This window comes from Panthera leo, chromosome A2, assembly GCF_018350215.1.
Source record: "Panthera leo isolate Ple1 chromosome A2, P.leo_Ple1_pat1.1, whole genome shotgun sequence".
Taxonomy (NCBI): domain Eukaryota; kingdom Metazoa; phylum Chordata; class Mammalia; order Carnivora; family Felidae; genus Panthera; species Panthera leo.
The window spans coordinates 9,856,985-9,871,912 of record NC_056680.1 but is presented as its reverse complement, the minus strand read 5'-3'; the positions used below and the strand labels follow the sequence as shown (position 1 = coordinate 9,871,912).

General features: G+C 49.7%; 1 protein-coding gene and 1 long non-coding RNA gene across 14 annotated transcripts in view; one reads left to right on the top strand and one right to left on the bottom strand.

Moving 5' to 3' along the window:
- The first annotated feature begins 9,146 nt into the window (after positions 1-9,146).
- Positions 9,147-14,928, top strand: part of RFX1 (regulatory factor X1) — a 32,370-nt gene continuing 26,588 nt past the window's right edge. For 10 of the 13 annotated variants that reach the window (XM_042928647.1, XM_042928645.1, XM_042928654.1 and 7 more), the window contains exon 1: positions 9,587-9,950. The gene's annotated coding sequence lies outside the window, so the exon portion shown is untranslated. Of the gene's footprint in view, positions 9,304-9,586; positions 9,951-14,928 lie in introns of those variants that run through there. The other 3 variants (XM_042928648.1, XM_042928646.1, XM_042928655.1) reach the window with 2 other exon arrangements.
- On the bottom strand, positions 9,279-10,169 carry LOC122214050. The gene is made up of 2 exons (XR_006199726.1): positions 9,908-10,169; positions 9,279-9,594 (listed from the first exon to the last, which is right to left on the bottom strand). It is a non-coding gene; the product is annotated as an uncharacterized LOC122214050 (long non-coding RNA).

The window sequence follows — 14,928 nt, the reverse complement described above, 5'->3', positions numbered from 1 at the left end:
GGAGAGATAAGGCCATGTGAAGACAGAGGCAGAGGTTAGAGTGATATACACGAAGAAACCAAGTCATGTCTGGAGCCACCAGAAGCTGGAAGAGACACGGAAGGATCTTCCCCTGGAGTCTTCAGAGGGAGCATGGCCTTGCGGACCTTGATCTCAGCCTTCTGGCCTCTAGAACCGTGAGAGAATACATTTCTGCTTTTGTAAGCCCCCCAGTTTGTGGCAACTATCAAAGCAGCCACAGGAAACTAATACGTTAAGAGTTAGGAAAGCCCGCCTGCTACCAATATCATTATTATTTTCATTACCATTATTATTTTTGGTCAGCATACAAATGCACCCAAAGTTTACCAATCCTAAATAAAACCACTCTCTCCAAACTTAAGTAATCCTATTTCTGGATGGTCGGTACAGCCTGGTGCATCAGGAAATAGAAAGCATAAGATCGGCTGCAGTATCTCCCTCCCAATCTCAGCCCCCACTTTCCCCTACAGGTAACTCACTGCTCTTAATCTCCCGAGTATCTTTCCAGAATTTCTGTGCACCTGTACAAACATGTGAATATAGGTTCTTATCCTCCCCCCCCCCCCCCCCCCCACATACACACACCTACTTTTACTTGAAAGGTAGCATTTAAAATTGTTTAATTGTGGTGAGGCGCCTGGGTGGCTCAGTCAGTTAAGCATCCGGCTTCGGTTGAGGTCACGATCTCGCGGTTTGTGGGTTTGAGCCCCGCGTCGGGCTCTGTGCGGACAGCTCGGAGCCTGGAGCCTGCTTCAGATTCTGTGTCTCCCTCTCTCTCTGCTCCTCCCTGGCTCGCTCTCAAAAATAAGCAAACATTAAAAAAATGTTTTTAATTGTTTATTGTGGTAAAATATACAAAGCATTGTCAATGTCAAATTGTCAATTGTCAATTGTCATTGTCAATTGTCAAAAATGACAATATGTCATTTTAACCATGTTAAGTGTCCTGTTCAGTAGCCTTAAATACGTCGCATTGTTGTACAGCCGTCTCCACTATCCATCTTTAGCACCCCTATGTTTTTAAATCTTCTCAGATGTTTTTAAAATTTATTTTTAAAATTTACTTATTTTGAGAGAGAGCGAGGGAGCATGCACACACGTGCACAATAGGGGAGGGGCCGAGAGACAGAGCGAGAAAAAAAGAGAGGGAGAATCCCAAGCAGACTCCACAATGTCAGCACAGAACCCGACCTGGGGCTCAATCCCCTGAACCCTGAGATCATGACCTGAGACGATATCAAGAATCTGACGCTTAACCCACTGAGCCACCCAGGCGCTCCTCTTCAGAACTCTTTCATTTTCCCAAACTGAAACTCTGTCCCCATGAAACACTAATCTCTCACTTCCCCCCTTCCACTCAGGCACCCATCATTCCCCCTTTTTGTCTCTATGGATTTGCCCATTCCAGGTACCTCGTGTGAGTAAACTCCTATGACGTTTGTCGTTTTGTGCCTGGCTTCTTGAACTTGGCCCAGTGTTCTCTTTTCTTTTCTTTAATTTTTAAGTCTATTTATTTATTTTGGGAAAGAGAGGGGGTGGGTAGGGGCACAGAGAGAGGGAGAGAGACTTCCAAGCAGGCTCTGAGCTGACACAGCGCAGAGCCTGATGCGGGGCTCGAACTCACAAACCGTGAGATCACTGTCTTGAGCGGAAATCAAGAGTTGGAACCTTAACTGACTGAGTCACCCAGACGTCCCTCTTTTCCTTTTTTTTTTTAAGTTAATTTATTTATTTTGAGAGAGAGAGAGAGAGACAGAGAGAATGAGCAGGGGAGGGGCAGAGAGAGAGAGAGGGAAACAGAGAATCCCAAGCAGGCTCCACGCTGTCAAGTGCAGAGCCTGATGTGGGGCTTGAACTCACAAACCACGAGGCCATGACCTGAGCTGTAATCAAGAGTCAGATGCTGGACCAGCTGAGCCACCCACGTGCCCCAGGCACGACGTTTTCAAGTTCATCCATGTTGTAGCAAGTGTCAAAACTTCAATTCAGGGTCGCACGTTTTATACATTCTGCTACACCTTGCTCCCCCCACCCCTCCCGCCCCAGTTAACAACAAATGCCGGAGATCTCCCCATATTGAAACTCTCTTCACACACCTTGTTGTTGTGCTACAGCTGGGTAGTATCCTGCTGTGTGGATGTCCCGTAGTTAATTTCACTCCCAGAGACGGACGACATTTTTCATCCGTTTGTTCTTGAGCTAACACTGCAGTGAAAAACCTTGTAGAAATGTCATTTCGCACATATGCAAGTGGATCAGTAGAAAAATTCCCCAAAGTGAGATTTCTGGCTCGAACAATATGCGCATTTGTGCTTTTTATAGATATTGCCAAATTTCCCCCTTGGGGGATAGATTAATCCACACTCCCTCCAGCAATGAATGAGTGTTCCGCTCCTCTATGGCCTCACCCACAGAGTGTGTCAACCTTTGGATTTTTGCCAGCAGAACAGGTGAAAAATGGTATCTTGGAATAGAGAAAATTTACACTTCCCTTCCATAAGTACAGTGGGACATACTCCATGTGTTCAAGAGCTATTATAGTTTTCTCTTTCCTCTCTGGTCACCTTCGTTGTCCGTTATTTTTTAGGTTGTTGATCTTTTTCTTCTTGATTTCTAGGAGTTCTTTATATATTAAGGAGCTCTCTTATCTGGTTATCCCATGGGGGATAAATATTTTCTCCCAGGTTGCCGTTTCTCCAAACTTTTAAATTAATGAACACTGACATTTATTGAGAATTGGATGGACGCCTGGTCTTGTGCGGTGCTTTAAACACCCTAGTCAACCTTACTGACATCATTTTTCGTCTCTAAATACTACGTATAACATGCATCTCTAGAAAATAAGGATATTTATACACTGACAAATATACAATCATTCTTCGGTATCATCTTATGCCGAACACATATTCAAATTTCCCTGAGTCTGTGAAATGTCTTTTCAGAGTTGATTTACAGCCCAGACCAACAGAACTTTCTACGATGGTGGGAGTGTTCTATATCTGTGCTTTCCACCATGGTGGCCACCAGCTGGCTACTGAGCGCTTGAAATGTGTCCAATAGCGATGAGGAACTAAGTTGTTCGTTGTATTTTATTTTAGTTACTTTTATTTTTTTTAAGGGTATTTATTTATTTTGAGAGAGACAGTGTGTGTTAGAGAGTGGGGAAGGGGCCGAGGAAGAGACAGAATCCCAAGAAGGCTGCACTGTCAGTGCAGAGCCCGACGCCAGGCTCGAACTCATGAACTGTGAGATCATGACCTGAGCTGAGATCAAGAGTCCGGCGCTTAGTCGACCGAGCTACCCAGGCATCCCAAGTTACTTTTAATTTTGACAGCATGTGGGAAATTACTAGTCAGGATCCCCGATGCACGTAGGTGCAAAAACCCTCCACAAAATACTAGCAAACTGAATTCAACAATACATTAAAAGGATCACACACCACGATCAAGTGGGATTTATTCCGGGGATGCAAGGACGGCTCGGTATCCGCAAATCAGTGTAATACGCTAGCAAAATGAAGGACAAAAATCATAAATGATCATCTCAAGAGATGCAGAAGAGCATTCGACAAAATCCAACATCCTTTCGTAACGGAAACTCTCAACAAACTGGGCATAGAGGAGACGTAGTTCGACGTAATAAAGGCCACGTACGACAAGCCCACAACTAACATCATAATAGTATAACACGGAAAGCTTTTCCTCTAAGACAGGAACGAGACAAGGGTACCCGTTCCCACTACTTTTATTCAGCACAGTACCGCAAGTCCCAGCCAGAGCAATTTGGCAGAAAAAGAAATAGGAGGTAGGGGTGACTGGGTGGCTCAGTCTGTTCAGAGTCCAACTTCTGCTCGGGTCATGATCTCACGGTTCATGAGTTCGAGTCCCGCGTCGGGCTCTCTGCTGACAGTGCAGAGCCCGCTTCAGATCCTCTGTCCCCCTCTCTCCTTGCTCCGCCCCCAGCCCTCTCAAAAACGAATAAATGTTTCAAAAAATTAAAAAAATAAATAAAAGGTATCCCTTCCTCCCCCCCCGCCCCCCCCGCCTCCAGCAGCCACCATATTAGTGTAGATTTCAAATCTGTCTTCCTGACCCAAATACATCTAACCTACATTCACTGTCTCCATTCACCTCCCAATTGGCCCTCAGTCTTTTGCAATCTGCTATATGCTCCCCAAATGCCAGTGAACCTAGGTCTCACCCAGTCCCATCTCTCCCCAAACACTATCACGCCCTCACTGGTCCAGGCAAAGCGCCCACTGGTGTAATTTCATCCCAGATAACCAATTTCTTGCTCTTCCCAAACCACTGTGTGCAAGTATGTTGTGACTGGCACAATGGGACTGTGTACTAGATTTCCATCTGTACCCTTTTAGCTCAGTGATATATTGCATTTTTGTTAAGAGAGTCAAAGCAGTTATTAACTGATTTCCTTCAGCCTCTCCCCACCAAAAATTGTCTTACCACTTGGTGGAGGGTGGGAATAGGTTGACACAAGTTCATGTGGATACGCATGTGTCCCAAGCATTTTTTCTCAAAGCCCAAGTATTTAGGGGATCACCTCTCAGATTTTTTAAAAAGTTTATTTATTTATTTTGAAAGACTGGGGGGGGGTGGTGGGAGAGAGAGAGGGAGAGAGAGACGACATGTGCCAGAGAGAGCAGAGGAGGGGCAGAGAGACAGAGAGAGAGAGAGAATCCCAAGCAGGCTCTGTGCAGTCAGCACAGAGCCTTACGTGGGGCTTGAACTCACAAACCTCAAGATCATGACCTGAGCTGAAATCAAGAGTCAGAGGCTTAACCAGCTGAGCCACCCAAGCGTCCCTCACATCTCAGATTTTTGTTTTTTAATTTTGTATTTTTTTTTAATGTTTATTTATTTTTGAGAGAGAGAGAGAGAAAGAGCGTGAACAGGGGAGAGTTAGAGACACAGAATCCGAAGCAGGCTCCGGGCTCCAGGCTCCAAGCTGTCAGCACAGAGCCCGATGAGGGGCTTGAACCCACGAACCGTGAGATCATGACCTGAGCTGAGGTCAGATGCTTAACCGCCTGAGCCACCCAGGCGCCCCTGTTATTTTGTAAATCTCAGTTCATTCCTTTTTATTTCCCCCCAACTTTTCCTTCGGCTCGATGATGCAATACCTTCAACAATATTTTCCCAAGATCACCTTAACTCATCAAAACCCTGCTTGCAACATAGTTCCCCAAACCTGTTGGACTGGGTGTCCTCTGACACCCGATTCCATTTTATCCATGGATATATCTGCACAGTATTCACACATTTACGCTATTTTTTTCCTCTTACCCCACTGTGTGGCTTGAAAAGTTAGAACTAGCCTGCTAAGCATAACACTTAATAATAAGCAGAAATGCACCGGCTTTGATGATGATTTGCCAGTGTAACAGGAGGATGTCTTGTTTGCATTCCATTGCACCGAGGGTCAGATTCTCCTTAGTAGCTGGCACATTCGTAGATAGTTTTAAATTTCTTCTTTTTCTCCCTTTTAGCAAAACTCCACGGAGATCTCTTTCTCCTGCCGCTTGGGGGAGGAGCAGGGTTGCCAGGTCTGAAAATGCTATGGTGTCTGGGTTTCACGCCCATTAGCACGATACTTTGTAAGCTACTTTTTGCTGCCGGGCTACTTGGCTGAGGAGTCTGGATCATGCCGCTTTCTTAGTTCATCTTGCTAGAAAGATGGACATGTACGTTGCCTCCAGTGACCCACCTCAGTGAGTATGCTCACCCGGTGCAAAACTTTCAATGAATATAAAAATTTGGAACAGAACCACCGAGGCGCGGTTCCCTTGGTTTAACAGAGACCCGATGACTGGCTTAAATGCGAGAGAAGGTTGGTCTCTGCTGGTGGATAGCTGGGAAGCCCGTGTCCTTCTGTCCCTTGTTGTACCACCTCTAGGGTAGTATCTCCAAGGACGTTTGTCTAGAGACATCTTTCGGTGTCATACCTGGCTGGGGGAGGAGGCTACTGGCATCTAGTGGGTGGTGGCCAGGGGCACCGCTTAATATCATAAAACACACAGGACAGTTTCCCACCACAAAGAACAATTTGGCCCCAAGTGTCGACGGTGCCCGCCTGCCCTAGAAAAGTCCCCAGTCCCTTTTTTTCATGACTGACTTGTTGAAGACACAGGGACAGTTGTCATGTGGTACACCTCCCCCCCCCGACTGTGGATTTGTCTGTCTGTCACTTCCTGATATTGTCATTTAACTTGTTTCTCTACCCTTTCCATTTCCTGCAAACTGGATGTGAGGTTGACAGACTTCATCAGAGTCAGGTTTAACGTTTTGGCAAGACGTGTCCTAGGGGAAGCTGTGAACTTCCTTTCGCATCACATCGGGAGGCCCAGGGCCGTCTACTGTGCTGCTGAGCTGCCTGGCAGCTAATGCTGGTGACAGCCTGGCCTCCGTGATCAAGTCCACACCCCTGGGCTTCGTGAGCATCCAGCACCCTGTGCATAGTTTGCTCCCCGTCATTCTCTCACCTGCTGCTTTATGACGCCCATCGACGATCATTGCCCAGATCAATGATTTCCTTGGCTTTTGCAAAACGGCAAATTTTCTTTTTCTTTTTCTTTTTTTAAGTTCATTTCTTTTGAGAGAGAGAGGAAGAGGGAAGGAGGGGCAGAGAGAGAAAAGGAGAGCGTGAATCCCAAGCAAGCTCTGCACTGTCAGCACAGAGCCCAACATGGGGCTCGAACTCAACAGCCCATGAGATCATGACTTGAGCCAAAATCAAGAGCCGGATGCTCAACGGACTGAGCCACCCGGAAGCCCCAAAATGGCATTTTTTCTAATTCTTTCATTCTTTCTTCATTAAAAAAAAAAAGTTTATTTATTTTGAGAGAGAGCGAGCAAGCGGGAGAGGGAAAGAGACAGAGGGAGAGAGAGCATCCCAAGCAGGCTCTGCGTCATTATCGAGGAGCCCGACATGGGGCCTGATCCCACAAACTGTGAGATCATAATCTGAGCTGAAATCAAGAAATGAATGCTTAATGGACTGAGCTACCCAGGCCCCCTAATTACCAATGTTTCAGAAAGGAGTTGGTCAAGAGTGTAACTTGACTTCCAATGGTATATATAACATGTGTTTTTAAGTTTCAAATTGGGGTATAACATACATAAAGGACATAGATTTCGAATGGAGAGCTCAGGGAATTTTTTATATCTATAAACCCATGCAAACACTATCAAAAAAAATAGAACATTTCTAGCCCACACTGCCTTCCCTGCCACAAAGGCTTATAATGAATATTTGCGATTGAAGAAATGATTTCCAGGCTTGGCTGTGCTCATTGGGGGGTTAGGGACTTCAGGGAGGTGGGGAAATGGGTGGGAGGTGGCAATAGGGCTTCTAGTCCCCCCCCCCCCCCCCGTGGCCCCCATGCACACAGGGCTGGCCCTGGGACCTCCACCTGTCTCACAGACGCAGCTGCAGGGGCTGAATGGCTCTGCGGGCTGGGATTTATCCTGGCCACCCTATGCCTGCAAGTCGCATTAATTCTTGGGTGGACTTATCAGGGCTGGGGCTCCTCGAGCATTTCCAGGCCGATTGAAACTGCTGCTGCTTTTCCTCTACCGTGGAGGGTCACACCCAGGGGCATCAAAGCACATTGGAAAGGCCCAGAAAAGGAGATAGGCTGTCTGGGCTCTGCTGCCTCCCAGCTGTGTGATCCCGGAAGAATCTCCTTCTACCTCTGAGACTCTATTTGCTTTTTTGCTTTACCAGTCTAGTGGGGCGGGGCGGAGGGGGGGGGTGGATATTCCACTTTGCGGGGCTGTTGGGAGGTGGAGGGTTTCTGGGGAATCACCTGGCTGCCTTTACTTCTCTGACCTCACCTCCTGACGCTTTCCTCTTTGCTCATTCTGCCCCAGCCTGATGTTTATCTCCCGCCTCCCCTCCTCCCCACCGTTCCCTCCACCTGGGTTTTATGGAGTTTGCTTCTTTTCACAACTCAGGACTGCAGGACCCCTCCCTCAAGTGACACAGGCCACTGCATCCTGTCACTCCTCTCCCACCCCCTCCCATGTCACTCTTACAGCCCCTTAAAAACCTATCTTATGTAGTCATTTCGCTAGTAATTGTGTCTCTCTTAATAAAATGCAAAGCCTGAGGTTTTGTCTGCTTTCTTTACTTTTACAGCCCCGGCCTTGCACACAAGAGGGCTGAAGTTGGTTGAACCAGGAAACAGCAGCTCAGAGACAGAGCCGCTTTGTCACACTGTCACACAGCAGGACTACAAGTAGAACCATGGGCTCTGAGCTTTTTCTCCATTTTCCTGTCTCTGGTGGAGACCACGGCGCAAAACTGAAGAGGGTGGCGCGGCAGGCGGGGGTGGGGGGGTGGGGGGGTGGGGGGAGGGCAAAAAACTCATTTATCAAGATAATTACTATTTTGAGAAATCAAAATTAATGCAAAAAAAAAATTGATGATTAAAATATGTTTTTGAAAAAGTAAAAGACAAGATCCGATCCAGCACTTGCGTGACTCACTTCGTCCTGATCCCACTCCTGGCAGGATCCTATCTGTATTTAAAATTTTGGTAGTTTGGTCACCATGGATTTATTTTTTCCCCATTAATTTTGATACTTAAAAAATATTGGATAGAATGTCATTTATCTTGATGATTGAGTTTTTGCGCCCTCAACCTAGTCTCGACCCGCTTCTGTCTCTTCTCTCCTGGAGAAACTGAGGCAGGGAGGACGCTGAGGGGGCGGCGCGACGGAGGGGGAAGAGCGTCGGGGTGCGGTGTGGAGCCTTGGTGAGCAGCCCGCACTCCCCTGGGGGTGCTGGGCGCCGACCTTTGCTTATCGCCCGCGCTAGAAGCCTCTAATTAAGTCCTCCGCTTGCAGGAGACCTTTCCCAGGGCTGTCCGCACCGCCTGCGGGGCGGAGATAGCCGCGGTTGTCCCGGCAGCGGTGACCTTTTCCGGCCCGATAGGAGGGGGAGGCGGGAGCCCTCGCGGAGGCCGGGTCTAGGCGGAGGTGGCGGGGGAAGTTTGCTCGAGGGATGGGACCCGGGATCGAACCCAGCCTTCACATCCCACGACCATCTTACCAACGTAGGGCAATGGGGGGGGGGGGGAGGGGAAGAGCGCCCAGTGACGTCACTGAATCCCTAGCCCAGCTCCGCCGCTGACGTCACAGACGAGCCGCGCGCGTCACTGCATTCCTCCCGTGACGTAAGCGCGCGAGGCGAGGAACTGACCCACCGGGGCAGGAAGAAGTCTGAAGGAAGAGAGCTTTCCTTTCTCGCCTTTTATAGTTGGTAAGGCGTTTAAAGTACGCTGAGCGGACTACCACTCCCAGCTGGCTTTGCGTGCTGCGCATGCGCACGGTTCCCAGCTGGAGAGCGCGGCAAACCTTTGGAATGGATTGACATCCCTTTAGCTGAACCATAAGGCAGGTTTTACAGCCGCAAGCCAATCCCAACCTCACAGACCCCACCCCTTTATTCTTAGGCCGCTGCTTCCTTGCGGGAGTGACGGGTTCTTCTGCCTTTGAGGGTTCAATTTCCTTTGACGGACATTCACACCGATGAATCAGAGCGCCGAGAAGTCTAGAGGGTGTTGAAAAGCGTGACTTAGGACCAATAGCTTAGCAGCAGGACCTAGCGCCATCCAATCACTTCTCCTGGCGCCGCCAATCACCCGGGACTCCGCCCCCGCCCATGACGTGTGTAGGGTGGGTAGCAACAGTTGCCCCGGTGAGGGAAACGGAGGCGCCATAGCCACGGTAGTCGTGGCGACCAAGCAACCCGGCAACGCGAGTCAACAACAACAACCGCCCGGCCGACCCCCACCCCCACCCCCCCCTGCCCGGCCCGGGGACCCCGGCACGTTCCGTCCCCCTCCCAACATCGCCTCCGAGACCTCTGGAAAGCCCTTCTGCGGACAGAAGTAGGAAGAAGCCGAGGTAACCCGGGCGGCCCTGGGGTGGCGGGCCCGGCCAGGGAGGGCGGCGGGGCCCGGGCGGCGGGTGTCGCTGTAATCATAGTCCGGGGGGAAGGGGCGGGCGGTCAAAATGGCGGCGGCGACTGTCGGGGCCGTGGGGGAGGGGGCCGGGGCCCGGCTGGGGCGACACCACCCGCCCCTGGGGTCCGGGGCCCAGCCCCCGCGAGGGGCGGGCGCTAGCAGGCCGGCGGCGAGTGGAGGTCGGTTGGACGGGGCGGGGGGCTTTTATATGTTGGGAGGTGCGGAGAGGCGGGCCTGGGGAGGCTGGGCCAATGGGAGCGAGGGAGGGGCGAGGCGGGGCGGAGGTGAATGGGCGGGGCCAGGTCGTAAGGTGTGGGCGGGGCCGGCGGGTGCCGGTGGCGGGGGAACCGGGTGGGGCAGTTGCCGCCAGGGCCTTACAGCCTCCCAAAGGGATGGAAAGCCACCTGTGCTGCGTCGCTTTAGAGCCCACCCCCCCCCCCCCAGTCATTCCCAGTACTCCGTGTCTGCCACATCTGAGGCCTCAGTTTTCCATTCTGTAAAGTGGGGAGAATCATTGCCATCGTCCCTTTTCTACATTTCAGGGATTTCTGACTCCTTTCAGGAATTTCTCTAGGCCTCATCTTTGAACTTTTACTGCTATGTGCTATTTTTGAATATGGTTTGATAGAACTGTTAGCTAATCTTGATTTCCACACTGCCGTCTGTTCCTAAATCTCTCTTATTCTCGGAGAGAAAGCAAAGGAAAACAAAGTTTCATGGCGAAACTGTGGGCTAGGAATATGGCTTCAGCCGGGAGGATCTGGTTTGCAGAAGTCGAAGCCCATGGTAGGGGAGGAGTGATCTGGGGTGACTGAGGTAGACGAACAGAAACTTGATTGCTTCTCTGTGCGCTGCTCTCTTAGACCTCGTATCGTCCCTGGCCAGAGGACTTGTTTCTGGAGATGGGACGATTTCTAACCTTCTTGCCCATCAAGGTCTGCTTTTCTGGGAACGGGAAGCAAATGGCGCCTGGGGAAGTTTCTTAGATTTGTTAAGCTGCCTCTGTTGGCCAGACACATGTTTTTGTGTCAATCAAGTTGGTGTCAGCTGGGTCACATGTCACTGAGGAGGTACCAGCCTCCAGAGCCACGTGGGCAGGAGCGGCACATCAAGATTAGAGGAAAGGGGAAGTGTTCCATGTTTGTTACAGGAGAATCTGAGCGACTGCTTTGGCGGGCAACAGGATCTACCTGCTTGGGGAAGGATTTATTTTTTTCAGATAGCCGGCTGGGCAAGTCCACTTTACTTGTTCTCTGTCTTGCTTTGGAGCTCGGCATCAGCAGAGCTGAGTGGCGGTGTGCAAACTGTAGCCCTTTTCTTTTAAAGTCAGTAAACTTCGAGGAAAAGGATCGTCTCAGGCTCTCCTAAGGCTTTCCGTCGGGAATTTGAGACAAGGGGGGAGGGGTGGGGGGGGTCTCACTTCTCGGAGACTTTTTCTAGACCCGTTCCTCTTTGAGAGGTGACAGGACCCCTTGAAAGTTCAGAAAGTTAGAGATTAATTTTCAGAGCCAGACTGGAAATACCAAGTCGCCAGAAAGGTCATCACCACCCGTTGGAAAGGCAAACTTTGAGCAGAAGGCGATGTTAGCAGTTATCTAGGCTTGTTAACTGCCCCCTCCCCCCCATAACTTTTACATTCGAAGGGCCCAGGCCCAGAGGGGTCTTGTGACTAGGGTTGAGGGCACTGGTTTAGTTCGCCTGTGGAAGCAATCAGCTGCTTTCTCGCAATCAACTGTCGCTGTGTGCCCTTTGATGAGTTACTGTACTTCTCTAACTTCAGTTTCCTTTTGTCCAAGCGAGGGACAGTGACCATCGGTAACACTCTTAATCTCATATTCCTGTGTTATGGACCCGACGAAAGAATACATGTTGAACATCAAATACATGGTAATTGCTCAAACTGTGTTAGCGGCTCCCCTTATTATCACGATTGTCCTTTCCTGCTCAGCCCTCTGAATTACACCGCTTGTATTTATTTTTATCATTTTGAATTGGGTGAGAGCCTAGTGGCTTTAAAGGTTGACTCACTTGTTGGGCCGTGTGGGCAGATGACAGAGATGACAGAGATCCCGGGAAGCTGGATACCAGGACTCTAGTTTCTAGTGGGAAAGTGTTATTCCTCTCGCTCCTGAATAGTCCTTCTCCCGCTTCAGGAGAGCAGCCAAACAGAAAAAAATTCTCCTGGGCCTGGGCCCAGACTCAGCCCCAAGGCTTCCAGGAGGCAGCTGGGTGAGCCAGAGATGTGGGTGTCGTGGGAATGGTGTCCCTGGAGCTGAAGTCCTTGCCCTCCCCTCCCCATACACATCTCAACATCTCGGGGATGGGCCAGGCAGACTTCCCCAGGGATGCAGCCTGCAGACAGCAACGGCACACTGCATGCTCTTCTTGGGCTGGGCAGCCCGTTCTGGACCAGGGGGCATTGCCCAGCCCTGCTGCACAAGGCTGCTGCTGGCAGGCAGAGGCAGGAGGCAGTAACTCTTCGACAAGGTCTCGTCCATTGGTAGATTCACAGTGACCTTTGACACTCATTAACAGTGTGTTCCTGGCACGTGGACACTCATTTGACAGTAAAAGTTGAGTCCCTACTATGTGCCAGTCAGTGTTCTGGACCCGGAGGTCAGTGATGGGCAAGGCGGGCCAGGTCTCGGCCCTGGGAGAGCTTGCATTTCTGGTCATGGAAGGAAGAGGAACTATGGATAAGAAAATGGGGGGGGGGGGCGCCTGGGTGGCTCAGCCGGCTAAGCGGCTGACTCTTAACTTTGGCTCAGGTCATGATCTCACGGTTCGTCAGTTTGGGCCCCTCATTGGGCTCTGTGCTCACAGAGCAGAGTCTGCTTTGTATCCTCTGTCTCCCTCTTTCTGCCCTTCCCCTGCTCTCTCTCTCTCTCTCTCTCTCTCTCTCTCTCTCAAAAATAAAATAAATGTTTAAAAAAAGAAAAAAGAAGCAAATAAGGAAATAGAGGTCCAGGAAGAAAATAAAACAGGAGTCTGTGCTTGAGAGTACTTGGGGTGGGAGGCACACTTGAGACCCAAGAAGGTGACATATAAGCTGAGACTTGAATGATATGAGGCAGCCAGCAGTGGAGAAGGGGAGTAGAGGTGAGGAGAGGATGTCAATCAGGTGGAAGAGTTGGTGCAAAGGTCCTGAGGCAGGAGGAGGCATGGAACATTCTCGGAGCAAGAGCCAGTTTGACTAGAACATTCAAAGTGAGAAGGAGAGACTTGAGGGGCTAGATGCCTCAAGGCCCAGAGGTCTTGGGACGGGCTCTGGATTTTATTTAATTTCTGTGATAGGAGCCTTGGAACCTCCTGAATACAAGAGTGACAAGATAGGATTTGTGTTTTCAAAGGATCTGAAAGACTATAGAGGCGAGACTGGAGCTAGGAGCCAGTAATGAGAGTGTTGTGGGGGTCCGACAACTGGGATTGGCTGATGAAAGTGGAGAGAAGTGTCCAGTCTTAGGATCTGTTTTGGAGGAATTACAGAGAAGTCTTAAAAACTAACTGGCTATAGAGGATCAAGGAAACGCACAGCATGATATTTAAATTCCCCGTTCCCCTGCAAGTTCCCCATTGAAGCCATTCTACGGATGAAGAAAGTGAGCTTTCTTTCCATTTCCTTCGGAGGGCCTTGTCCAAGATGTAAACCATCTCGTTGTAGAATCTGGCATCCAGAACAGAGGTCGGCAAACTTTGACTGCCACCTGGTTTTGCGTGGCCTGTGAACAAAGAATGATTTTTACACTTTTAAGAGACTGGGGGGAAAAAATCTAAAAGGAGAATATTGTGTGGCATGAATAAAATGTCCTGGCGTGATAGGATATGAAATTCAAATTTCAGTGTCTATAAATAAAGTTTTATTAGCACATAGCTGCGTGCATTTATTTACATATTATCTATGGCTGCTTTCACTGCAAGGGCAGAGTTGAATAGTTGCAATAGAGGCTGCCTGCCCACAGATTGATTCAATGATTGAGGCAAACATTCTCCAAAAACAGATACTGACTTTGAAAGATAGATACAGCCATTGGCGACTTTCTTGGCAGTTTCACTGCCAAGGAACAGGTTTGCTGAGTGATTCCCTTGTTCTGTGTGCCCTGCTCTGTAAAGACAGGGGTCTCATGCCGTATAAATATTTGTGACTTATTTCTGTCTAGGGAGCACCTTGCAAAACAGTGCTTAACCTACTCATCCACGAATGGAAAGAAAAGGGCTCCCTGGTCACACAATTGTGGGAAACTTGGGATCCTGTATGGCCCTTCCTGGAGACGGATGGCAATGACAGTGCTCAGAAGGTGTCCAATAGAGAAGTTGGTTTAACTGTTTCACTAATCTCCCCTTCTTTTCAAAAAAAAAAATAAAAATAATGTTTATTTATTTTTAAGAGAGACAGAGAGAGAGAAACAGACTCCGAGTGGGGGAGGGGCAGAGAGCGGGAGACACAGAATCTGAAGCAGGCTCTAGGCTCTAAGCTGTCAGCACAGAGCCTGCTGCGGGGCTCCAGCTCGCAAACAGTGAGATGGTGACCTGAGCCGAAGTCAGACACTTCACAGGCTGAGCCACCCAGGCGCCCCTCCCCTCCTCCTTTTCAATTTCGCTGTTCAGCCTTCATTGTCCCTTCCTTCCCTTGCCCCTGAGTGGAAGGAATGAGGCCTTCGGGCTTTGCACCTCAAGGAGGAGAAAGCACCTGCAAGTGTGGAGCTTTTAAAGTTCTTTCCTTGTGGGAGGTACCCCAGGAGCAAGCCGTGCTGGGGCTCAGAAAAGCTCAGGCCAGGGTTTCTCACAGACGTCCCCCAGGGCCACCTGCCTCGAACCATCTGGTGGAGAGTTAGCTCAAACAGCAGACTCTGGGGCCATCCCAGACTCTGGGCAGTGGGGCCCAGGAGCCTGCATTTAACTAGCTCCGTAGGTGATGCTGA